The sequence below is a fragment of the Myotis myotis genome, unplaced genomic scaffold, assembly GCF_014108235.1.
Source record: "Myotis myotis isolate mMyoMyo1 unplaced genomic scaffold, mMyoMyo1.p scaffold_m19_p_2, whole genome shotgun sequence".
In the NCBI taxonomy this organism is placed as follows: domain Eukaryota; kingdom Metazoa; phylum Chordata; class Mammalia; order Chiroptera; family Vespertilionidae; genus Myotis; species Myotis myotis.
This window is the reverse complement of record NW_023416324.1, coordinates 77,450,486-77,478,096: the sequence shown is the minus strand read 5'-3', so window position 1 is coordinate 77,478,096 and position 27,611 is coordinate 77,450,486.

Here is a 27,611-nt window from a genome sequence, read left to right as displayed (position 1 = left end):
CGTAGAAGTCGTTATTTTGTGGAAGAGCCACACTCAAGGGGCCAAAGAGCTGCATGTGGCTCGCAAGCCGCAGTTTGCCGACCACTGACCTAAGGGAACAGAGTAGTGGTACAGAATAATTTAGATCAGGCATTTCTCCAGGATGCATTTGATAGCAAGTCATTCCAAGCAGGCTTAATGGGGCCAAGGACTGAGCCAAAACAACCAAAAAGAACAACACACAAGGAATAACTAAATTATTGGATGAATTCTCTTAAACTGTAAAGTATAATTATACATTTGATGATCACAACCCAGAAAGTACCAGGAGGTGAAATCTTCCAAATAATGCCTGGCTCCCTTTGAAAAAGTAAAAGAATGCATTTTATATTTAAAAAAATAGTCCCAGGTGGTTCTGTAGATGTTGACAACATTTTTTTATGATTCATTTTGTCTGACCTTCTTCATTATTTCTAATTAGACACTTTTAAATAAGAGGATTTTTTCTATAGGAATATACATTATTTACAAATGTATATACATTATCTGTGGGAACTTTGTACATATCCTTTTTTATTCAGGTATTCTAGAAAATAAAGCACACCATTCCTTACCTTTTCTATTTCAATACCATTTCATATCAAGAAATGCACTATTAACTTTTTAAAATTCCATATTAATAAAACAAAATAATTTGTATGTTCATTCATAAGTAAGACTTAGCATGTGTTTGAAGTGTCCAATTTTATCTGAAATAATTACCAAAGTGAATTTTTTGTGTTGAATATTTAAAAATTTGATCATAAGTTAAATCTAACCCTATTACTTGCATTAATATATTCTAAAAGATGAATTGTTAAGTTAATTGCATCATTGTAACAAAAGGCAATGTGAAATATCTTCTTTGCCCTCGAGTATTATGGATCTTTTTTTTCACCCTACTTTGAATACTACTAAATATGTGTAGAACATTTTGCTAATGGGAACAATATATACATTATACTTATACTAAAAAAAAAAACAACACTGCAATTTCACTTTTTCCTTATGTGACCAAAATTAAAAAATATAATTCAGAACATTAGGGATCTTTAAATATTTGTGGAATCTTTGCTTTGCAATCTCTCCTTATTTTGAGCCCATATTGCAAAACGAATTTTTCATCAGTATTTAAAAATATTTGTCCTATTCCTGGTGACCATAGAAGAGGGTCTGGCCCAGAAAAGAACTGACTCACATTACTGTGTTAAGGCTTGTTTGCCAGTCATTCTCTAAGAAGATAGCATCTGGAATTACTCCAAAAATATCCATGAGGGTCCCCTCTCCTCCTCACCCATCCCCCAGCTACATAGAAAGATCAACTTCTTCCTCTCAGGAGGTAAAGAATTAATAGAGAAATGCAGCTTATATAAAATGTCCTTAAGGTGAGGAAAAAAAGAAAAACCAAATGCCATTTTGTCAACGCTTCCCAAGGTGAGCACTACAGGAAAAGTGAAGAGCTGGGAGAGAGAAGAAGAAAACAGACAGGAATGCCTTTGTGTTACATTCGTAAGGAATTGGTCTAGAAGGAGCCTATACTGAAGGAGAAAAACAAAGTTGGAGAACTGACACTACCTGACTTCAAGTGTTACTCTAAAGCTACAGTACTCAAGACAGTGTGGCACTGGAGAAAGAATTAGACAAACAGATTGAGGAAAGAGAACAGAGGCCACAGAAATACTCCCATATAAATTTAGTCACTGATCTTTGACAAAGGAGCAAAGACAATTCAATGGAGAAATGACAGTCTTTTCAACAAACGCTGCTAGTAGAACAACTGGCCATCCACATGCAAATAAGGAATCTAGAAACAGACCGTACACCCCTTACAAATATTAACTTAAAATAATCATCGATCTGAATGTAAAATGCAAAACTATGGAACCTCTAAAGATAATATAGGAGAAAATATAGATGTCCTTCAGTTTGACAATGTCTTTTTAGAAACAACTAAGAACAAAAAACAAAACGTGATCTGTGAAAGAAATCATTGCTAAATTGTACTTAATTAAAATAAAATAAAAAAAAAATCTGCCCTGCAAAAGATACTACCAAGAGAATGAGGAGATAAGATACAGATTGGGAGAAAACATTTGCAAAATATATATCAGATAAAGAACCCTTATCCATAATATATATAAAACTCTTGAAACTCTACCTAAGGAAACAAATAACTAAACTTAAAAATGAGCAAAAGATCTGAAGAGAAACTGTACCAAAAAGGTATGCAAATACAAAATAAGTGTTTGAAAAATGTTCCACATCATATGTCATTAGTGAATTGCAAATTTAAAGAAGGATTACCTCACCCATTACCATGATGAAAATTCAAAACACTGATAATACCAAATGCAGGAGAGGATGTAGAGCAACAGAAACTCTCAATCATTGCTGGTGGGAATGCAAAATGGTGCAGCCATTTTGGAAGACAGTTTCTTACAAAACTAAAATACTTTTACCATACAATCCAGAAATTGTGCTACTTGATATTTTCCCAGATAGTTAAAAAATTATGCCTACACGAAAACCTGAACATGGATGTTTATAGCTGGTATATTCATAACTGACTAAACCTGGTAGCAACCAAGACATCCTTCAGAGGGAGAATGGATTTATAAACTACTAGAGACCCAGTGCACGCAATTCATGCACTCAGGGTGGGGGGGCCCCTCAGCCCGGCCTGCACCCTTTTGCAGTCCAGGAGCCTTTGGGGGATGTCCTACTTCCTTCGACTGCCTTCAGTCGGACATCCTTAGTGCTGCCATGGAGGCCGGAGAGGCTCCTGTCACCACCACTGCACTTGCTTCTGGCTGAGCAGTGCTCCCCCTGTGGGAGCGCACTGACCACCAGGGGGCAGCTCCTGCATTGTCTGCCCCCTGGTGGTCAGTGCGCATCATAGCAACAGGTTGTTCTGCCCTTTGGTCGATTTGCATATTAGCCTTTTATTATATAGGATTATACATCTAGACAGTGGAATATTATTCAACACTAAAAAGAAATGAGCTATCAAGCCATGAAAATACATGGAAGAAACTTAAAGATATATTTCTAACTGAAAGAAGCCATCTAATTAGGCTATCTACTGTATGGTTCCAACTATACAATATTCTGGAAAAAGCAAAATTAATGAGACATTAAAACATCAGTGGTTGCCTTGGCCAGTTGCTCAGTGGTTAGAGCATTGGCCAGCAGACCAAAGGGTTGTGGGTCCCATTCCCAGTCAAGGACATGTACCTTGGTTGCAGGCTCAATCCCTGGTCAGGATGCTAATGGGAGGCAACCAATCTATGTGTCTCTCTTACATCAAAATTTCTCCTGTCTCCCCCACTCTCTCTCAAAAAAAAAAATCAATGGAAAAAATATCCTCAGGTGAGGATAAAAACAATAACACAACAACAGTGGATACCAGACATTAGGGGGGAGAAAGGGATGAGTAGATAAAGCATAGAGGACTTTTAAAAAAATGTTGTTATTGATTTTAAAGATAGAGATAGGAAAGAAGAAGGAGAGAGAGAGAAACATCAATGAGAGAGAAACATAGATCAGCTGCTTCCTGCATGACCCCTACTGGGGATCAACTCCACAACCTGGGCATGTGCCCCAGCCAGGAATTGAACCAGCAACCTCTTGGTGCATGGGATGATGTTCAACCAACTGAGCCACACTACCCAGGGCTACAGAATTTTTAAAGCAATAAAACTACTCTGAATGATACTATAATGGTTGATACATGTCATTAGGCATTTATCTGCAACCGAATGTGCAATAGGGCAAGCAAACCCTAATGTAAACCATGCAGTTTGAGTGGCCATGATGTGTCAGTGCCGGTTCATCAGTTTCAAGAAGTGCACCACTGTGGTGCAGAATGTGAGAGTGGGGTGATTCTGGGGTGGTGAGGCAGGAAGCATGTGGAACTCTCTGGCCCAGGTTTACTGTCAACCTCAAACTTCTAAAAAATAAAGTCTATTTTTAAAAACTCCTAGTTTTTTCTTCCACCTTTAGTTTTACCTAGCAATGAAAAGGGAGTTATTTCTGAAGCCCGGCTACTGAAGAAAGGAAGCAACAGGCTATTGTTGCCTATCACCAGCTTTCAGATAGTCAAAGTCAGCTTTGTCCTTGACTCAAAGTCAGCTACAGTGCTGTCTGTCCTGGGCTTGGTAAAATTGTATCTGAAATTGCACTCCTTTCATAGTCCTGCCTATCAACTCTCTGTTTGTATTTGTGGGTTTCATTTTACTTTTTCCTGAGTCTTTTTCCAGTCAAGTTCTGGTTTATTCTGTTCTACAGCTTTTTATTCCCTTTATAAAGTGGACCTAAGTTTGAAATCAATAGGAAGAAGCAAACAAAAAAAAAATGGAGAGAGCTCCTTAGAATTATTTTTTCATACATGAATTTTTAAAACATGACATTGTGTCATATTATGTATAATAAAGTTGTTTTCCATGGGGATGTGGGTTAACGGTTCTGATATTACTATACATGTATACTGGAATTGAACAATAAAGAAACAGATGGCAGATGGTAGAAGCTAGGTTTCTTGCTGCTGATGTGAAAGTTTATAGATGAGCAAGGGGAGGCATCTAGAATGATCCATGTGATAATAGATAGAGTGGGAGATATAATTATAAACTCATGTTTAGCTTAATATAAACATATATGGTTACATATAGAAATATTTCTAGATATGTGTATATATAGTTATTAGTGTACATATATATTTCCTTTTTTAGATAGCTGAAGGGTCCTAAAAACAACCAGTAGCAATCAGCATGCTAGCAACCAGACTTGAGTTCTAATACTATACTCCAATGAAAGGAATCAGGAGAAATGGTTATTTCCAGGAGTAGGGATAGAAATGTGCAAGATGAAAAGATGTGGCATGGCTGACCAGTGTGCTTCAGTGAATTGAGCATCGTCCTATGCACCAAGAGGGCACTGGTTCAATTCCCGGTTGGGGCGCATGACAGAGTTCCAGGCTCAATCCCGGTAGGGGGTGAGCAGGAGGCAACCGATTGATATTTCTCTCTCATCAATGTTTCTATCTCTCTTTCTCTCGCTCTCCCTTCCCCTCTCTCTAAAATCAATAACAACATTTTTTAAGGGCTGAAAAAAAAAATAAAAAAAGATGTGCCTGGAGCATCTTGTACTGCCAAGAAAGAAAGAAGTGCTAAAAGTAAAACAAACAAACAGTATCCTCCCAATGATGAGGGTATGTCCAAGGGACACCCGAGCCAACTGTAAGAGCTCAGTGTGGCCACAGCTGGAATGCTTGAGCAACAAAATAAACAAACACTATGGGATTATAAACAAAACTCTAAAGAAAGTATCCAGTGGTTCAGTATCCAGCTGATATAAATAAATGATTAAATAAATAAATAAATGGGAGAGAAGAGACAAATTTCTCATGCAGAGTAATTCCAAATAAATTATTTAAATCAACCTAAATGAGAGGGAGCATAATGCCCAGTCCTTAAGTGTGGGCTTGTGGGCTGTGCATAGTGACTTTCTTCCACAGAGCACAGAATGGAAAGGGGGAGAAAAGAGTCACTTTACAGTGGAGAAACCTGACAAATACGATGTAAGCCAGGTGATTAAGGTCAAGATCAACAGTGATAAGTCATGTTGATAGTAGGTGCACTGGGTATGATGCGTAGGGAATGTCTCTATACTTCTGTGTTCTTCCTCCCCCAAAACTCCTGGCTAAGCAGGAGAAAAACATTAGGGAAGTCTCAGTTGAGGGAGATCCTACAACATTCCTGACCATGACTCTCCAAAACAAAGTGAGGTCCCATCAAAAACAAAGTGAGTCTGAGAAACTGAGTAGCCTAAAGAGACAAGGCAACTAAATGTAATATGATACCCTGGATGAGATGCTGGAACAGAAAAGGGACATTAGACAAAAACAAAGGAAATCTGAACGGTCTTTAGATGATAATAATATATCAATTTTATTTTGTTATGTAACAAATATACCATTCTAGTGCCAGATGTTAATAAGAGACAAAACTGGGTGCAGGGTATATGGTAACTCTGTGTATATGTACTATCCATCACAATTTTTTGTACACGCCAAACTGTCTGAAATTTTTAAAGGTTATTTTAAAAAATATGGCATTTGTCATGCTAGGAAATATGGTATATAAAGGAGATGTGTGTTAATATATCATTGTAATATGGTTACTTAAAGATAAGCGTACATTGGGACTTGGAAGTGACTAACAATAGAGTGGTCTTAACTAAAATCACAGAGTGTGCCCACAAGAAAATGGTTGAGAATGGCTACCTGGCAAATACAGAAACTTATGTATTTGAGATTATATGATTCTCAGGAGACCTGAACATAAACAAATGATCTAGCAGCCCCAGAGGCAACCTTAGTGCTCCCGATGGTGAAGAAACCAGGGGTGGGGGAGTTGCGGGGAGGGCGGGGAACTAGACTTAAAGCCCATCTCTGTAGGATGAATAAAAATCCATTTGCACACATTATTGGTTAGAATTTTGACAAACACTCATGATGAGAGTGATATCTCAGAGAATAGGGCAGGTCAGAGAAGAATTTTGATTTTTGAAAAAAGTAGGGCAATAGATGGCAAAACTGACCCACAATTAGGAGATCAGCAGATAAGGAAGAGCTTTGCATCAAGAAGCATGCCAGAAATGTGCTATAATACGGTAGAAATTCTGAGAGGGAACAGTGATATCTGGGTGTCCGGCAGAGGAGGGGAAGTTTGGAGTTGCAGAAGTTATCTGAATTTAAAATCTCAGGGTCATGGCTTACAGACCTGAGCCTATTATCAGTTTCTATCTCTCACCACTTGTGTGATTCTCCTAAGCCTTAATTTCACCATCTGAAAAATGGGAATAATAAGAGTCCTTACTTCATAAGTTTTTGTGAGTATTAAATAATACGTGGTTTAAAAGTTTAGAATAGTGCTTGACTCATATTTAATAAAGGACAGCTGCAATTATTACAATTATCTTATTACTCAGATCATCTTATGGGATGCCTGTAGGGGCTAACAGTGTGTGAGGGAAGCATCTAAAACAGTGTCTAGCACAAATTAGGAGCAAGGTGAGTATTTGTTTTTAGATGCCTCTTCCTAAAATGATGTTGGCTTGCCATGTGGTATGGCAGATTGGGCTTTCAGTAAGTTAATTGTCATTGATGTGTGCTACTGATTATCTACCTGATATTTGCAGGTCCATAGAGAGTTCTTCATTTCCTCTCAGTTCATTTTTCCTTTTTTTCTCTGCATTAATATGTAAGTTCAGCACTAATCATCATAGTTAACTATTGATTGAATTTTTAACTTGTAAACTCACAATTATAGCAGCCCAAGGCTACACTTAATGCTATAATCTGTTCTTTTTTCATAGAATCAGCTTTGCAAAAAGAGAGAGAGAGAGAGAGAGAACATGATTCTTTGCAATGCTCTCATTCTCTGGGGCAGAGGATCAAAGATACAGTTTAAATCTATACAACTAAAGTTCAAAGATTTGTGTCTGGTTATAACTTAATAGTTTTGAGTCTTAGCCTGGGTTTGCTCAAAATAGAACCGAGGTTACATCTTACATGAGGTCGTTGAGGTAGTCTACTAGAGAATGTGATGGTAAGGAATAAGTACACAGAATAGAGGGAATAAAATAAGAAAGAAGGAAAAGCCAATATTAGGAAGCATTATCAAGTTGACTACCATTGAGAGTGATTAAAATTTTATCCCACTACCATTTATCCTCCCTATATGTTCTTCTACCTTTCCATCCCACTTTCCCTCTGACCAAAACCTTACTGTTGTCTGTGTCTATGAGGTTTTTGTTTTCTTTTTTTCTTAATCCCTTTATCTTTTTCACTCAGGAGACTTGATTGGGGTGGTTAACATACAGTACTATATATAGATGATGCATTACAGGTTTGTACACCTGAAACTTATATAATTTTATTAACTAACTAGAGGCCCAGTGCACGAATTCATGAATAAGTTGGGATCTGGCTGGCCCACCCCAATGGGGGCATCAGGGCCAGGCCAGTGGGGGTGAAGGGACACAGGAAGTTGGCTGGACGGTCCCACCTCCGGTTTGGGTGAGGGGGACGATCTGCCGCAGGGCTATCTGGGGGGAGGAGCTGAGAGCTGTTGGTCAGCCAGCCCCACCTCCAATCAGGGTGTGAGGAGCTGATCAGGGGCCAGGTCAGCTGGGGGAGAAGCCAAGGGAGGTTGGAGGGGCTGATCTGGGCCCCAATCCAGCCAGTTGGCCGCTGCAGTGTCCGTCATAGAGACCAGTCATTCCGGTCGTTCCATTGCTCCCGTCACTTGGCTTTTATATATATAAATGTCACCCCAATAAGTTCAATAAAATAGGAAAAATAAGAATTTTGTCCACTAGACCTTCACAGAAACACTATGAAATGGGTCTCAAACTGTCCATCCAAATACAGAAGAGTGAAGCCTTTAACCACCAGCAACTGATACTTATATGCATGAACTCCCCCGTGCTACTGGCTTGCACACATCTGAGTGCTAAGTGGCTTTACATGAGGCATTCCTAGTTGGCATCAGAGAAGTCCCAGGATGGGAAGTGGGAGAGATGCAGTCAAGGCCTAAGGTAGGGCTTTACCTATTGTACCTGTGCAAACCTAGACAAAGCCAGCATGGAAGTGGTCACTGAAGCCATAGGTAAACTGAAGTGGAGATAAGAGATGTTAGGAACAGTGTATAAAGTCACTGTCATGTGGAATGGATAAAAACACTATGGAATGTTAATACAATAGAATTCTGTATATGAATGAGAATGGGCACACTATAACTACACACAACATTGTGGATGAATCTTACAAATAAAATGCTAAACAGACATAATACAGCATTCCATCTATATAAGGTTTCAAAACAAGAAAAAGTAACCTATAATATCAGAAATCAAGATTTCTGGTTACAGTTGGGGAGAGAGTGACTGAAAAAGAGCATGAGGGGACCTCTGCTACTGGAAATTTCCTGACTTCATTTGGGTGCTGTTTACATTTATGTAGTCACTTTATAAAAATTCATCAAACAGTACATGTGAATTTTTGAATTTTTCCTTGTAGTTTATAACTTAATATAATTTACACACACACACACACACACACACACACACAGAAATTAGTTCTCCAACTAGAAGATCTTTACTGAAGAGTCAAGTGCAAGTCGTAAAATCATTCAGAGAAAGAACATCATTATTTCTCAAATCAAAAATATGTCTGTACAAAAATTTACAAGAGTTCTTAGAAATATAGATTGAATGATTTGAGAAAAGAGATTGTCATTTGTTGATATGGGTAATTCATTCAGTTATTGCAAGCGATATATACTGATTTATTAAGCTTTTCCTTTCTATAAGGATTATACTAGGTACTTTGTTAAAAATAAAATAAGCAAAGACCATGTCTCCTAAGGGCTTACAGAGCTAGTGGGGAGCTAAATAATTCCTACTACAAGGTAGATTTCAGGTGCTCTCATCACACACACACACACACACACACACACACACACAAAGGTAACTATGTGAAATGATACATTCATTAGCTTGACTGTAATAATCATTTCACTATGTGTATGTATATCAAATCATTATGTTGTATACCTTAAATATATGCAATTTTTATTTAAAATTACATTCAGTATCATAAAAGAGGAACAAAGAAAACATAGCAAGAGTGTAGAAGTGAAAGAAGTCACTCATAACGAAGAGGCTCAAGAAAGGTTCCATGTGTAGGGGCATTTTGAGTCACACTCTGTCACAGTAGATTAAATTTATTTATGTAAAGACTGGTGATTAGCCAAAACCGGTTTGGCTCGGTGGATAAAGCATCGGCCTGCAGACTGAAGGGTCCCGGGTTCGATTCCGGTCAGGGGCATGTACATACTACAGGGGCGGGCACATCCCCAGGAGGAGATGTGCAGGAAGCAGCTGATCGATGTTTCTCTCTGATCAATGTTTCTAACTCTCTATCTCTCTCCCTTCCTCTCTGTAGAAAATCAATAAAATATATTAAAAAAAAAAAAAGACTGGTGGTTAGCAACAGCTTAGGAACATATCATGATAGGAGCTGGGACAATGAGTGACTTTTCAAGAACCAAAGGGCTTTAGAGTGAGTAGAACTATTCATTTATTTAATGTGAGTAGATTCACTTACTTGTCAGTTAATCCTAAAAACATTTATGAAATTCCTCACATGGGCCAGGACTTGCAATATAACTGTAAATAAGTTTCCCATTCTCTCTGAGTTTTGTGGATGTTGTGCAGCTTAAGGGAAGATAAATAAGTAAAAGAATCTTTAAAGTGAAGTCTGATGAAGGGTATGATGGAAGCATGATGCTGTGAAAGCTCTGAGCAAGGCTATACAACAGGGTCGTGGGCTAAGAGAAAAACTCCCAGAAGTGTCATTCCAAGTAATATCTGAATAATCATGTAAGGTCATGCCAATATTGGATGGCAGGCTAAGAAATTTGAACAGTATGTAATAAGTTATGCTGCTTGCATAGAAACTTGAACAAAATGATATGATCCAACTGTTCTTTGGGACATTTAATCTGGCTTCTACACAGAATGAATGTGAATAAGAGAGAAATTAGGGGTAGAGGAGATCAGTTAGCATATTTCAGGTGCGAGACAGGAAGTGTCTAAACAAGTTAGGCTAGGAGAATTTTAAGAAATAGACAGTTCTTAGAAGTATTGAAGCAATAGACCTGGAAGAATTTGTCAACTGATTTTATTTTTGTTGATAAAAGAAGAAGGATGCAAAGACTGTGAGCTTAGCTAACCTGTGTCATTTGAAGAGAGGAAACTTCAGGGAGGAGGCATGCTTGGAAATAGAGAGAGCATTGGAGACTGTGCTTTGGAGAGAGAGCTGGTGAGGCCACCTTTGGATGCCTTGACTCTCAGGGGCCAGAAACACCTTGATAGGACTTTTTACATAGAGTTTTAGAGAAAATGCCAGAGCTGGAAATGTAGTTTTGGAAGTCTTGTACCACATGGAAATTCTTATTGCATTCATGAAATTGGATGAGCTTGTCAAATGACACACTGTATAGAGAAAAAAATGAGGGGAAAAAACAGCCAATAGTGAGACCCGTGAGTCAGGGACAATGTTAAGAGGGGGTGAGAGAGACGATAGAAAAGAAGGAACAGATCAAGAGAAGCAGGAAGAACTCACCTGAAAGTCATTAGAACAAAGCTTCAGGAAGAAAGGGGAGTGGTTCACAGTGTCAGATGTTACAGGAGGTCCATGCCGTTAGAGCCCTGCCCAAAGGACACACTATTACATGTATATTACCTTGGGACAGGCAATGTGTGGAAAGAAACAGCCAGCATTGATACTGCTTTCTTTGATATTTCCCCCAATGTCCTGTGTCCTGGGATAACTAACATTTTAAGCCAAGTGCTATGAGCACATTTGCTTTAGAGCCAAGACTTTAAAACCAAACCAAACCATTTGAAAATGGTCATTTGGGTGCAAAGATTTTGTAATTCTGCCTTAGTGTCTTTACCTAAAACAACTCATTTTAAAGGGAACCTAAGCTAGAAAGCCAATAAATGCTTTAAAAACAAAATATCCTTGATTAAAAAAAAATAAAACACTTGTGACAGTACAAAATGAAACTAAAAGAAAGGTGCTAAAAACTAGGCAAAGGCAAACAGATGGTGTCTTTTTAAGCAGGTATTCATCTCAAGCAGATGAGAGAAAACTCCTGTCTAGGAGTAGTGGTCTCTTCTTTTGAAAAATTTTCTATGAAAATCTGGGATGAGTTGACATCTATTAACATCCAAGTGGATCCAGATTTGTCATTTCATCTCTCAGGCAGGTGCATATCCAGTGTTGGCTCCCTTCTTAAGTAGTAAGGTTAAATATCCCAATGCACCCTTCTGTCATGGTGTAATCCTCAACAGCACCTCCTTTTGTTTTTAAACATGTCCCAGAGTGGATGTTAAATTACATGTTTACTCTACTCCCAGGTCTCTCACTCTCACACAATCATCAGAAACAATAGTGAAATTTGAGGGCTCTGACATTCTGATAAACTGGATTTGAATCTAGATTCTGACATTTAGGGAATTAGTTTTGGCAAGTTTTGTTCTTGGGCAAATTTTAACTTCTTGGGCTTTGGTTTCCCCAAATGATAAAGGAGAATAACTAAAGAACTTCCTGAGTAAGCTGATTGTCATGAGGTGATGTCCAGAAAGGGTTGAGCACTTTACTGGAACATACAAAAACACTAGATAAATGCTACCAGTAAGTATTATCATTATTACTGCTGTCATCTTCCATCTAGAGACCGGGATTTATTTGAAGCTATAGTGTTTTGTTTTGTTTTTACGGTTAATGACCTCTTCACGTTCCAAGGGGAATGCTTCTTTCCTGTTGCCAAAACTCCACCCCAGGTGACATTTCCCCTGGTGTTAGGGATAGTAAGAAGTGCCATGAATAATTGTGCATCCAATTGGGTTCATCCCAACATCATTCTCACTATAGGCTCCATGGTAGTTGGCATAGCTCCTAGGCCCAATCTGAAGTGAGGACAGAAATTGAAGTAACAACTACAAACAGGGTCATCAAAATCTATAACCAGTATTCTGAGGTCATGCCATATACATTTAAAAGGCAATTTTTACTTTCACATGTATTATTACATGGATAACAACATGAATCTTGAGAGGATAGTCTTTTTCTTACAGTTCTGAAATTATTTTTATGGCCTAAAATCCAAGTCTTCTAATAGTTTGAAAAATGAACCAAATTACTCTGGATTTTTACACTGCCTCAGAAATCAGAAAGCATGCTAAATAGACTTTTGCCTTCTGTAGAGTCCACTATCAGTTTAGGCCACAAGTCTGTGTTTCAAAAAATTGTCTGTCATACATAATGCAATAATACTATGACTGCTCTTGCCTTTTTGGGTTTTTTTTTTTCTGAAGAAGGTCTATTATTAGATTCTCTTTGGTTGCTGAAAGAATTAGTTCATAAAAGTCACACTTACAGAAAGCATCATCAGTTGCCAGCATCTTATGTGATTTTAATAACTGCAGGCTTGCATGATGTCCTTATACCTGAGTGAGTTTAAGGTATTTTTACACCTTCTCCCTATGCTTTCATGCTTTTAATTTTTCTTATATCTTGTCTGCGTGGGTGACATTGATGTTCATGAACATTCATAGTTACCTATGAGAAAGGGAGGAAGTAAACCTGAGGTTGTTTCCTTTCTTTGAGTATTAACCATGTTCCTGTTTAGTTTCAGCTAGGGGTTGAGGGGCAGGGGCAATGCAGGAGTCCTCAGGGTTCTGGTCACACCCTGCAAGTCCCTCGGGCCATGCAGATTCCCATCTCCTCTCCATGCCTCAGGGATCTTCTAGACAAGAAGTAGATCACAACACTAAACAAAAACTCCTCTTAGCTTTCAGATTGTAGATGTATTTGCCAAACAACATATTCTCCTCTGTTCAAGAGACCATAGCAACTTCCTGCTCTGAAGCTGCATCTCATATTCTGATTGCCTGAGTGAGACTTGCCCACTTCACATGAAAAGTGTATCATTTTCCCAAATTATTCATAACAGTGCAGGGCAGTAATTACAAACCCATTGCAATGAAGATTCCATGAGACAAGGCAAGCATTTAGTCCAGTGTCTGGCACATGAGTGTTCAATAAACACTGGTCATTACAATTTGTTAGTCTATCATTTAAGCAGAGTGTTTTAATTCTCGTAAAAATAAGTCATAGCCTAGGGGAAGATTCCAGGTCATGGTGGATTGTTCTTCCACATCACATCAGGACAGACTTGGTCAGGAATATAGTACAGACATTCCTTAGGCCTCGGTCTTCAGAAATATCATTGCTCTGAAGATAGAGTAGAGAAGAGCTTTTGACAAGTTACTGAGCTGGAAATAAAGGGATAAAAAGAATGCATTTATGAACACACCAGCTTTTAAAAACCTCTCAGCCCATGTATGGGACTTTATTTGGAACCAGTGCCATCTGTTTGCCGGATGTCTCTGACAGAAATGTGTCCATGAATTTGGACCTTTCTTTTTTTTTCACCCTCAGCTGTGCAGTGTGGCCAGATGTTCTTGTGTTTCAGAAGCAACCGCATCCATCAAGCTCTTTGCGGGACGGGATCATTCATGCTTGTGTGACTTCATTTCTCCAGCAGTGAGACTAGTGGGCTTGTTTATCCACTTTTTTCTTGATTTTTTTTCTCTCATGTTGCTTCAAATTAAATTAAAAGCCAGCACTGTCACTAATTAACCAAGGGTGGCATATTTGCAAACCTGGATTTGCCAGGTTGCCAGTTGAGTTGCCAGTTGAGAAAAATCCCTCTGCACTCTTTGCCAAAACCGTGTTTACCAGGCACCATTGGTGTCTTGGCAAGGCTGCTTCGGTTTTGTCAGAACATAATGTAGCTGTGTAAAAGATGTCCTTCGGAGATGTTAGCTGCCTTGCATTGTTCCCAGCTTAAATATGCTGTGAACTAATTAACACCAGCGTGAGAGTAAACACTCAAATATCGTTACCTTGCGAATCACAGCACACAAATTTCTGTGCATGGGTTCCTGTCTCCTAAAAAGAGAATGATGATGGCTGTTATCACAGGAAGAGAAAATATTGGGAAAGTATAGCATTGGCATCTGCTAACAGGCATTCTCCCATCCCAGTTTCTATACACGCTTGCAAACTCCAACGGCCATACTATCAGAAATGGGTGTTAAAAATATTGCAGACTTAACCCAGAGAAGAGGTAACTGTGTATTCAAGAAGCTTCAGCTGAGGTGGGTGTGGGGGGGGGGGGGACTTAAATTCATGCTGGAAAGAAAGGTTTACTTGCTTTTTCTCTCCTCCCATCGCATATGAGCTCCACTGGCCACAGGGCCGCTTGAGTCCAGGGACTCCTGACCTAAGATGACTTCATTGCTTATGAACACCCTGACGTTGACACCCTCTGGGCTGTGGAGTAAAAGAAGGTTCCTGCTTCCTCTGAGCCTTGGTCTGAAGTGACTTTGACCATTGGGATCTGAGATTATAAGTGTTCAAAGGAAGAGAAGTTAAAGAGAACAGAGAACAGTCTTATGGAAATAATGCTGATTTTCATACACTCAAATGGAAATAGGATTCATTCTTTTTTTTCTGTAAAACTTGCTTTTAGTATAGAAACACAGAGCAAAAATATATCCTTGCATATATACTCTATAAGAGTGCTGTCCACTAGAACGTCCTGTGACAATGGAAATGTTTCTGTGCTATTTGTTCACTACTGTAGCCTCTCACCACACTGTGGCCCTTGAACACTCCAAGTAAGCCTAATGAGGCTGGGAACAGATATGTAATTTATGTTCATTTAAGTTAATTTAAATTCAAACATTCCCATGTGACCATGGCCTTTGTATTGGGTAGCAGAGCAGCCCTACAGTGTGAAGTGCAGCATTATTTTACATTTTTGCAAACCTTTGTCAAGTCTGTCTGGTATAATGATGACTGATTCTTATATTGTAATAGTTTTGACTGGGTTTATGAGGAAAATCTAGCCATTCCCAGACCTATATATTTAGAAAGGGAGATTAATATTCAAGAATCATGATTTAATGTTACCAATATTAATGTCTCATGCAAGACAGTCTTAAATGACATCAGCTTTTTAAAACAATGCTTGCTGCCACTACCTGGATTTGTGCTAAGCACCAGCAGTTTTACCTACCACTGCTTTTGCACCAATAGTATAAGTGTCAATGCAGTGTGTAAAAATGAATAATATTTAAACAGTGCTTTGTAAATAGTTTAGGCTTTCCAGAGCCCCTGCCAGGGTGTCCGGGCCCCTAGAATTCTACAGCCCAGAACCTCTGTCTTTCCCATCCTACCCAGCCCTCCCCTCACCAAGTCACCCATATGCCACTTCTCATCTAACAGAACAACTTAGCCCTGTTCTCTGTGACACTGTGCCAGCCAACAATAAGGATCCCACCTTCTCCCCCAAGCACTGTGCTTGTTAAATATTTTCCGAGAGACATAATTGCCACCTTAAAAGGGATTCTGTGCCATTTGTAATCATTGCTACATTCCTCGCTTACCCCCTTCCATATGACCAGACCTATGAGTTCTTTCTTCACCTCCAAGGTCAGCATTTTCAACCTGTCTGCTGGAGAGCTCCACCAGGATACTCACCTGGAAATAATCACCTGTTTATTTGTCCCCTTGACTATTTTTGACAATTTCTCCTTGAAAGAAAATAGCATTTACTTAATAAGTAATAGCTGGATAGAAGAATGTGTGGAGAATGTGTCAGCGTGGCCCAGACACACCTCTCCCACACTGACCTGCTCCTCTTCTTGTTCCGTTTTCCTGAAGGGCCCTACCTCCCAGACAGTCACTAGCAATAGTCTATTGAGCCAAGCATCATGTTCAAGAATTTCCTCTTTTTTGTCTAGTTTACATAAACAGCTTGAGATAGAGACAGGTCTTAGAGTGAATAAATGTAGCTACATGCCTTGGGGTACATATTTTTAATTGAAAAGAAGATGTGTGGTCTCTTTCAGCTTTCAGGATCCCAATGTAAGGAGCTCGACCCATATCACATGGCAATGTGACTAATAGAGTTTAAGAAATTGTCAGAAACTTTAAAAGGATATAGTTAAAATTCAAGAGGGCTTCAGAAGTCCTCCCTGCCCTGGATTTTATCATGCTAAAACTTAGAGCTAAACACCAGAGACCCCACGCTTGACAGAAGGCATAGATCCTCACCTTTCTGTGGGGATTCCAGGCACCATCCTTTAGTTGCCAAGATTATTCCGGGACTCATTACTGACTGCCTAAATTCTTTAAGGCCTCGCCGCAAAGTGGTCTCCAGGGGACTGAACACATTCTGAATGTGAGTTGCAGAGGACTCTGGAGACTGCTACTTTTGGAGCCTAGAAAAATTGCAGTGAAATAGTGTTACTTCCACACAGAAATGTATTTTCCTAAAAATTACTAAGGAAAAATTCCACAATATATGATCAAGGTGTGTTACTATTGATATGAAAGTCTAATCTAATATTCTAGAGGAAGAATGAATGGTGTAGAGGTGCAAACACTGGACTGGAAATTGAGACCTCTCTTTTAGTCTTGGTTCTGCCCCTAAATAGTTGTATGAATTTGGACAAGTAATTGAGCTTCTTTGGGTTTCAGTCTCTTACCCTGTGACATAAACCATAACTTTCTTTTCCATCTTTGAATTTTCCGGTTTTCTAAATTCATATAATTCTACTCGAATGAACCAGCTCACATACTTGTAACTTTTCCCTTTGCAAACATAGGTTATGATAAATTTAACTGGATTTTATTATGTTGGGAAACTTTTACTAATGTACAGATTATGAGATGCAAACATTAGTATTAAAGTGTATATGATTTGACTTCTGTGCATACTAAGCCAAGTGCAGCATGAGAAACCTGGGACCAGAGGCTCTTCATTTTCCACTTAATGGAATAACTTCTTTTGTCTAACACATCAGTAAAATCTAGTTAGAAACAATTGATTTATGCCCTAGCCGATTTGGCTCAGTGGAGGGAGTGTTGGCCTGCCGGACTGAAAGATCCCAGGATTGAGTCCAGTCAAGGGCATATACCTTAATTGCAGGTTGCCTGGCCCTGGTAGGGATATGTGCAGGAGGTAATTTTAGTTTTCTGGTTTGTCAATAATACCAATTAGTTGAAAATATAGATTCATAAATATAAAGCCATATGTTTGATCAAAATTTTACACGGCAGCCTTGGCTGGTGTGGCTCAGCTGGTTTGAGTCATCCCATGCACAGAAAGGTTGCCCATTCGATTCCCGGACAGAGTACAACATGCCTGGGTTTCAGGCTCAATACCAGATCCCCAGTAGGGAGCATAAAGGAGGAAGCTGATTGATGTTTCACTCTCACATTGATCTCTCTCTCTCTCTCTCTCTCTCTCTCTCTCTCTCTCTATATATATATATATATATATATATATATCCCCCTCACTTCCTCTCTCTCTAAAAATCAATAAAATATTAAAAAGATCAAAAATAAAAAACTTACACAGTAGATGCAAGATGCAGCAGAATGCATTATTTTCTAAGTCTTTGTTTCATGGACTGGGACACAGTAAATACTCAAGCAAAGGTACTCATGCATGTGTACTAGCACTGGAAAAATCTGCCTTCTAATAACTTACAATATTGCCAGATTGGCTACAAGGAGGCATTATTCATAACCGCAGCATATTAGCTTTTCTGCGTTTCATTAAGAAAGATACACCATACATTTCTGCCTATGGTTTGAGCCTTGGTATAACCATTCCACCTGCAGAGAGGACATTTTTTATATCAATAGCTGAACACACCTGTGTCTTTCTTCATGCCAGCATTATCATTGCGTTATAGGATCAAACACTGTCAGGGTGAGTGTAAGGGGTGAGGCACTTATATTAATCTTAGAACATACCATGATTTATATTGGAGCAAGTTAGCATGCTGAGTTTGTTCAATAAGACGGTAGAGAGAAAAACGTGCTATGACTCCAAACATGTGACTAATTCAGAGAAAGTGGACTTCTGTCTAGAAAGCAAGCAGATAAAAGGAATCAATGGTGTCTCTGATGTGGTGGAAACTGCTTTGTCAGTGAACAAGCTTAAGCTGTTGGTGTGAGTTTTAACGCAGTTTTAGTCACACATAAAAATCTTAAAAATTAAATTTATATTTATTTATGAACAGACCTCCTAGGAAATGTCTTTTTAACTAAAGAGATGTCATTTTTGTCCTTTTCAGACAACTCCAATTTATTATTTGTAAATTAGAGGAGTATAATTTCAATTCACCTAGACTTTGACTGTGGCAGTGAGCAATTTGACTAATCTCAGGAAGTTTAACATGCTCTCATTCATATTTACCACTGTCTCTAGGAAACTAAAGTTTTCTAAAGGCACCTATTAAACCACAGTGGAGCCAACAGTCTTATATTAAGTGACCAGCAACAACCCATTTATTCACCCATCACCACATTTTCAAAGAATCCTCTCTACAAGATGTCATCATTTTCTCCCTTAGGATTAGCTTACATATGGTTATTCTCCCTCTCGCCTCTCACTCCAATTTGTTTTATATTTCCTTACCTAGAAATTTCAAACTAACATTTAAAAATGACCCAAATAATTTTATTTCTGTTCTTTTTAAGATATTGTTTCAAGATGTCTCTGTCTTTCTATTTTGATGGCCAATTATGAAGTATGAGTGACAAGATAAACCCGAAGGAATGCAGCAGCAATCAAATGATTCTTGTAGGTGATGCATCTGAATGAATTGAAATTTGCATTGAATAAATTGACTGAGGAAAGTTCCATTTGAAAATTGAGGACAAGGACTTTTAAACTGCAATGACTAAAACATACACTGCTTGCCTGCAGGATTATACCTGTGTCTTCTCTCCCTCATCAACCCTCCCATGAGACTCTGTTTTGTTTAATTTGTGTGACTGGCTTGCAAGTCTGAGCTAACTGAGAAAGGGTTGTTTCTAAGGATAGTAAATCAAAATAACATCATAGTCACTTCAACAATGTTTTGAAATTCAAGCTCAGATCAAGTAGTTCCTACTACAAATACTTTTGTCTTCACACCTGCTTTCCTTCTCAACTATGTCATCAGTGACATTGTGCAAAACAACTAAAAGGTGAATTCCATCTCCATAAGTTATAGTGACCTTGTAGGAGAAGAATCAAAAAAGAAAAGGAATGAAAAGAAAAAGAAAAAAAAAGCCCTCTTGGTTTGTACCTAGAAACTAAATAAGCATGAGATAGAAATCACAGTGGAAGTGAGTGTCATTAAAATAAAGTGACTTGTTTTTATCACAAGGCCATTTTCAGTTAAGTCCACTCTAAATCTTATCTTTATTCATCCTACAGGTTATAGATAATGCATGACCATATTAAAATTCTCTGCTTGGTCTGAATCTCCCTATCTCTGGTACACAAGCCGGGTCCTTGACAGCTTGACTTTATGTGTGTTGATTTTTAAAAGACAACAGCATGAAACCTTTGAAGTTGAAATTTCTTGATTTCAGGCAATGTTCTGTGTACTTACACAGATCCTGCATGGCAATCTCAGAGAACTATAGTAATTGAAGTAAATGATTTAGAGTAAATCATATAAGCAAAGGGAATAGGAGATCTGGGTTGGTTTTAGGAGAACATTTATTGAAATATAATGCAATACAGAAAATACAAAAATCTTAACTGCTCAGTTTGATGAATTTGCCCAAAATGCTCCCCTAATTATCAACCATATCAAAAAACAGAACATTGACTAGCACCCAAGCAGCCCTCCCCAAAAGTAATCACTCCCATGACTTCTGTCACCATCGGTCTTGTTTAGCCAGTTTTTGAAATTGATAGGTGACATTATAAAGTGTTTATTCTTTGTGTCTGGCTTCTTCCACTCTACAGTATGTTGCAGAGATTCATTTAGGTTGTTGCATGTGACAGTAGGTTGTTCATTTTCATTGCTGTGTAGTATCCTTTTGTTTGTATCTACAGTATATCAAATGCCCATTAATATTTGATGGAGTACTATGATCAACATTGCTTTGGCATGTATGCACGGCATTTCTGTTGAGTATATACTTTGGGGTCATAAAGTATGCATATTGTACACTAGTAGTTACTGCCAAACTATTTCTCAAAGCAGCTACCCCAATTTACATACGCATTAGAAATGTACAAGGCTTTCAGTTGCCTTATATCCTCACAGTCTCTTTGTTATTTGAGACAATTTGATGGGATGTATAGGGATTTCACTTTTTAGTTTTAATTAGAATTTCGTTGACAACTAATGAAGGTGATATGTTGATAGACCATTTGGATATATTATTTGGGAAGTGCTTGTTAAAAGCCTGGGTTCATTTTTTCTACTGACATATCTTTTCATTATTGATATGTAGAAGTTTTTTATAATATTTCTAGTAAAGTCTTTTGTTGTATATATAGATATATATGCATTGCCAATGTCTTTCCCCTCTCTATAGCTTGCCTTATTACTCTCCTAGTGGTATCTTTAATAAACATGTATTTTTATTTTGTCCATTTTACCATTTTTTATCATTAGTGCTTTTATGGTCCTGTTTATGAAATTATTTATTATGCAAATTTCATACAAATATTATTTGTAACCTTCCAGGGGCCCTAGGGATTTTACTTTTTTTCATTTGTACTAAGCTACCTTGAATTGTGAATTAGATTGTTTTTTTCTCTATAAATATACATTTCACCCAATATCATTTATTGAAAATTCAATCCTTTCTCTCACAGCACCACACTCACACCTTTGTTATACTTCAGGAGACTGTATATTTGTGGGTCTATTTCTGCATTCTCTATTCTGTTCTATTGGTCTATTTATCAGTCATTAAGCCATTACCACACTGTCTTAATTATAAAGCATAAAATAATTCTTGGTATCTGATAGTATAAGCTTTCCAACTTTGTTTTCCCTCAAAATAGCCTTTCACAAAAAAAATATATGTTTTTAAATAAGCTTGACAAACTCCTAGCCCCCTTACTGCAACCATACAACAATAAAACCTTATGGGAATTTCATAGAAATTGTGGTAACTATATAGATCAGTTGGGGAAATTTGAAACCTTGCAAACATTGAGTCTTCAACATTTGAACATGAAATATGCCTTATTTATTTAGATGTTCTTTAATTTCTCTCAATAATGTTTTTAATTTTCAGTGCAGAGGTCTTACACATCTTTCTTATATATTTGATAATTTTTGAACTGTTACAAATGAAATATGTTATTTGTAAATATCAATTTTATGATTATTAGTTTCATTTGATCCACTTTTCCATATCTTATCACTAAAAGATATACTATATCTTTGGTCTACTATAAACTATCTTAAGTGAAAGTGGAAATTGAGATTTTAAGTAACTATCAGATTGTACTTAGATTATAAGTAACTATTGTATTAATAGAATTAACTTTGTACATATAAAAAAAGAAATGTTGCTCTGTGGAACTACTAATTATATTTACCCTGTAGTGATCCTAAAGATGATTATGAGAAAGTGAGGGATTTTTGCTCAGTTCTGAGAATTTCTCTTACCTTGAGACCATGTATGGGCATTCTAAACAAAACTGAAAGTATAGGGTTAAGTGGATTAATTCAGATTCTTTCTGGCTACAATAAATGTACAATAATTGGGCACAGTAGCTACACCACCCTGAAAAACTCTTTCAATATAATTAAACCAAACTGCTACTTATTTGTCTGCTGTTCTATCATTTTTTGTGAATCTACCTCCAATAGGGACCGTCAGATTCATATAAGGTTTGTGTGTTGTGAGGAGCTGTATCCTTCCTGAGTAGTTCCTGTCATTTGTGAAACTATCTGGTTAGGGTATAAGAACAAGGAAAAAAATGGTACTGTTTTTGATGGTAATCAGAATGGGATGATGGGATGGAAGGAGTGGAGAGACATGGAGGGAAGACAACATTGGGCATAAAAAAAATGTTGTACGTTATATGGTTGATTACACCTGCCTTTTAGCTTGATTGGTAAGCTCTGCATTTAAATAATAGAAATCTTATTATTTTCTTCCTGGCTAATGCACATGGAAAATCTGTATAACACAGCCAGTAGAATACATTTCAGTTCAGGGACAATCCTTCTTTAAATCCACAAAAAAGTAAATTCAGCATGAAAACAACAAAAAAAATTTTGGTTAATCCTCATTTGGGGATATTTTTCTCCATTTATTTGTAAAGAGAATTAAAGGTAAGGGGAGAGTAAGAGAGAGAAACATCAATGTGAGAGAGACACATCAATTGGTTGCCTCCATCATGCACCCTGACAAGGGTGGGGATTGAACCTGCAACTGAGGTATGTGCCCTTGACAGGGAATAGGACCTTTGATCCACAGGGAAATGCTTTAACCATTGAGAAATGCTGGTCAGGAATATAAACAAAATTTTCACACACTTTTATATATACTTCCAACAATAAAGCAAATATATAAGTTGTGCAGAACAGGTATGATTCTTATCTCATGGGGAAACTGTGACTCAAGAAATTAATGACCAAGGTCTTCATAAAGAGCTGGATTCTGATACTTTTGAAACTTGCTTTAGAATTATCTCATTAGAATCAAATTTATTTAATTGTGCTCCTTCTATAAATGTCTCTTGGCATTCCAAAACATAAAAGTAGTGACCTTAAAATATTTCTGAAGTGCGTCATATGTCTACATTGCAAGCATTTGTCTATTTTTGAATATTTCATCAACATTTTCATAGGAACTCCCTTTGGGTAGCATCTTCATTAGGCCTAGTACTGTGACTTTTGCTCTATCTCAGATTGAGTGCAGAACAACAGAAAAGCTACCCAGCAACATGGAGAACGGGATGTGGCCCATTTTTCACAATGGAGCATAATTAGTGATAAGCAAAGTGGTGAATTAGATTCCAGTCAACTCCTAAAATGTCAAAGAGAAAAGCTCAAACAGAATCAAAGTGACAACAAACACAATCATAATTGATAAGCATGTACTAGACTCCTGAAACTCTGAAAATGAAGCTGATTGTCTTGTTCAGGCAATCCCTAAATTTTAATTTTTCTCCCTACTGCTTTAGTTTCTTTAGCTTCCTTCTGAAATTAAATTAACAATATTTATTGACTCAGAAGCCATGGGAAGGCTAGGATGAGAGGCAATTAACTAATAGGGAAGAAACTACTGAGGTACACGCCCTTGACAGGGAGTCTGGAAATGTGATTTCTCAGTTCCCTCTTTAAACATTAGTACTTATGTTTAAAATGAGAGTATCTGGCTTGATGTTATCTAGTGTCCTGGCTAGTCCAAAGGTTTCTATAATCTCTTGCCTAAGTAGGGACAAGAGAGATAGAGGCATAAATGTTTCTAACAGAGCTTCTGATGGTTTGCCTCATTTGGACTTATTTTTTCACATTCCCAAAGGCTGGTAATGAGGTTTAAAGGCCATATGTAGAAAGGATTTGGGGGAAATATTTTGAATATTTATATAAACTGAGACATCATGTGGAACAAAAATATGTCTATGACCTAGTCCATGTCACAGAGGGGTTTTCACTCTCAATGGGGAAGTCATCTGTATAAATATGCAATAATGGAAAAACTCAAATATAAAGTGCTAAAATTACAAAAGTGTGAACATTGGCTTTTATAGGAATACAGAGATACATTAGCTACAACTGCAGGAGCACTGGAGATGATCTTGAAAGAGGCTTAGAGAATGGACACTGGAATAGGGAAGTGGATAGAAGGTAATGCACACTTTTGAGGGGAACACGATAATCAAAGTATTGAATACTTAGAAATGAAGGTGGTATCTTCCAGAAATAATGAGAAGAAAGTCATCTTGGATCAGAGGGAATGTTTGCAGCATTAGTGGGAGGTAGGACTGGAGGAGTGAGGGAACATCCATACTTTAGAGGTAGTGTTCAGCTGAAGAAGATGGAATTTTCCTGATAGTTTTGAGGAGTTAGCCATAGGAAGAGATTACAGGTGACAATTTTAATCTTTTAGAAATATCAAAGAACAATTGGGAAAATTGATTACATGGAAAGAGAAACTAGTAGCAAGAGTCAACTTAGACATCTATTGCAATTGTCAGGTATAGGCAAAGACCTAAAACATTTAAAAAAATACTTCAATATTGAAGGTTCCCTACTAACTCTTTCCTCCTTCCCCTCCTGTTCTGAATAAGCCTCTGGGTAATGGGGTAATATAGATAAAATTGTTCTTTCACTCATCAAGGCTGAGCACTTATTCCAGTCCCTGTGGTGGCCTTTGGTTGGGTGAAATAGAATTCATCTTGTAGCTTGCTTCATGGAGGCCTCTGGGAAAATAATTCTTTGGAGTGACCTTTTGTTTCCATATGGTTGTGGAGATATGACCCAATCTCCACCCTTAGTTCAAAAAGAAAACAAATCCTCTTCATTACTTTGTTGGCTCGCCTCACTTTTTGATTCCGGCCAACTTTTTTCCAGGGTCTCCTATCCACTCTCCTCCCTCAGTAATATTCTTGGATGTGTTGTTCCCTGGGAGCCAAGACACACTCTTTATGTAGTGAGAAAGAGTAGACCTCACCAAAGTCACTCCAGACTAGCTGTCCATAGCCCAGTGATAATAGTTTCACTATCTCAAAGAAAAATGATTTTACCACAAACACTCCCCTGATGATTCAGCCCTGGCTCCTGCCAGAGGGAGGGCTGCGCCATCCCCCTACGCCCCCCCCCCCCCGCCCCCCACATCCCCGCCCCAGCACTCGGGCTTCTCTGAAGAAGCATCTGCTGCCTGGTTCTTTTCTATATTAGGATAAAAAGCTTTGGCTTGCTGATTTCAGGCCCTTAAGAAGAGCTGGGAAAAGGAGTTTCTCATAAAGTCTTCATTGCACAACCAATCAGTCTGCATCCTGGGAACCCCAGGCATGTATGCAGGGGCTGAGCCACAGCGCAATAGCTCAGAGATGATGGAGTTGGAATCTGGACATGACGTGCTCACTCTAGGGGTACAGATGGTATCTATTTAGCTAGAATTCTTCCACTGTGGCTGCTTTAATGCCGAGATCATTTTAACTGGCTTCTTATCACTTTGGGGAGGGCCAGCATACTTTTCCTAAAGATTAACCAGACACAGCTTTTGATTTTCACAGTTCAAATATGGGATTGGAGAGCCAGCTGAAAAAGAATGGAGTCCAGGAATGAAAATACTCATTTAAAGATGGTATATCCTTGAGAATATGTCTGAAAAGCACCTGAAAGGATACGTGTGGGGGTGGTATACCTGAAGGGAAAAGTGTGGGGGTGGTATGTTTCTATCAGTTTCTTCTGTGCCACCCAAGGCTGCTTTGGATGAAAACAAGGGCACAATATTCACATTAAGATGCCTGACCCAACTCAGGGGCAGGAGACCAAGGGAGGTTGGGATGATGAAGGGAGTTGTTGGCCTAGCTCATGAGAAGTATGATAGGAAGGGCTGGGGAAAACAGATTGTAGTTTGCTCTCTCCCTCTCACCCTTCAGTGTTCTGTGTGCCAGTGATCTGGCTCCCACTGCAGGTGCTGACAAGCTGCATTGCATCGCTGGACACCATTCAGGAGCGAATGGGGAGGCCCAAGCTGTCTCCTGGTAAACAATCACATCTGCGGGGCTATGAGCTCTGTTTTTATTTTTGTAATATCCTAATGCTAGTACTAATAATTATGGTTGTTGCCATGATTTTGTAAAACTGGCCCATTTGATTTATTTCCTATTACACTTTGAATACCCTTATGGGCATGGGACATAGCTATTGTACATAGCTTACACTTAGCAAATCTTATGTCTCCGTGCTTGCAATTATTTAAGGATCAGAGAGACTGCAGCCTCCTCTTTTTGTTTAATAAGATGGATTTCAAAGCCAAAGTGAGGCATATCTCAATCAACAGGATGAATTAAAGAAAAGAAGTCAAGGTGATAGAGGAGGAAGAGTGTTTATTAAATGGTAAATATATGCTTCTTCTCAAAGCCCAGGCATTATGCCTCCGGTTATAACATACCAGTTCTCAGAGTCTTAACAGTGCAGCTCCCAAAAGATTCCCTATTTGGTTGTGGGCAATTGACAGATTTCAGCTTCTTGCTCCCTGGGTAGCATTGATGGGCCAGGGGACATTTTTTTATTAGATTTCAATGCATCTGCGGTGCTTAAATAAGAGACTGAAGCAAGCACTTGTTCCATGCTGTAGGCTGATAAGTTGCATTAATTTTTATTTTAGGCTGTCTCCAAACATGGCTTTTATAGACTAATAAAAAAGCAATTTTTATAAGTTCACAAAAAACAATGAACACACTCAAGCATAAATATCTTACAACCAGGGCCAGAGGAAAATTATGAACTAAAAAATCTGCTGAAAATGATTAAAAAAAAACACACTTAGATGCTGCATTCTCGAGATAAATTAAACTCTCACCTAAATGAAAGATTCTGTAAATGTAAATTTACACTTGTGATTCCTTTCCATTCTCATTCCATTACAGTCAGTACTCTGTGTCTCTGCCCTTTAGTAATTCATGCTCATCATAAGCTATAAGATCAACCTCAAAAACTCAGCTCTTTGGTGGAAATATCACCCATTAATACCAATTCTCATATTCCCATTTGCTTGTTCAGAATATACCAGGAAACACCAAAACATTAATAGAAAATCTTTCAGCAAAATTACTCTATTTTCTTATCTCTAGAGAGATATTTTATAAATGTATGGGCAGAATCTCTTAAATAAATAAAAACGTAAAGTATATTTTGAATAGCCCTCATATCAAAACTACTTCTGAAGGTTTTTATACAGTGGTAACTACTACATGCATATAAAATCATAATGCATATGAAATACATTATCTCAGTTAATGTCTGTTATGTACCAAAAGAAATTTCCCAAAAGTTAAAAAAAAAAATCAATAACTCATCCAAATATTTTGTTTACTTACTGCCAAACATCTAAATATTTAGAAGCTTCCAGATGACTGACAGTAATTTTGACTTTTGAATCTGCC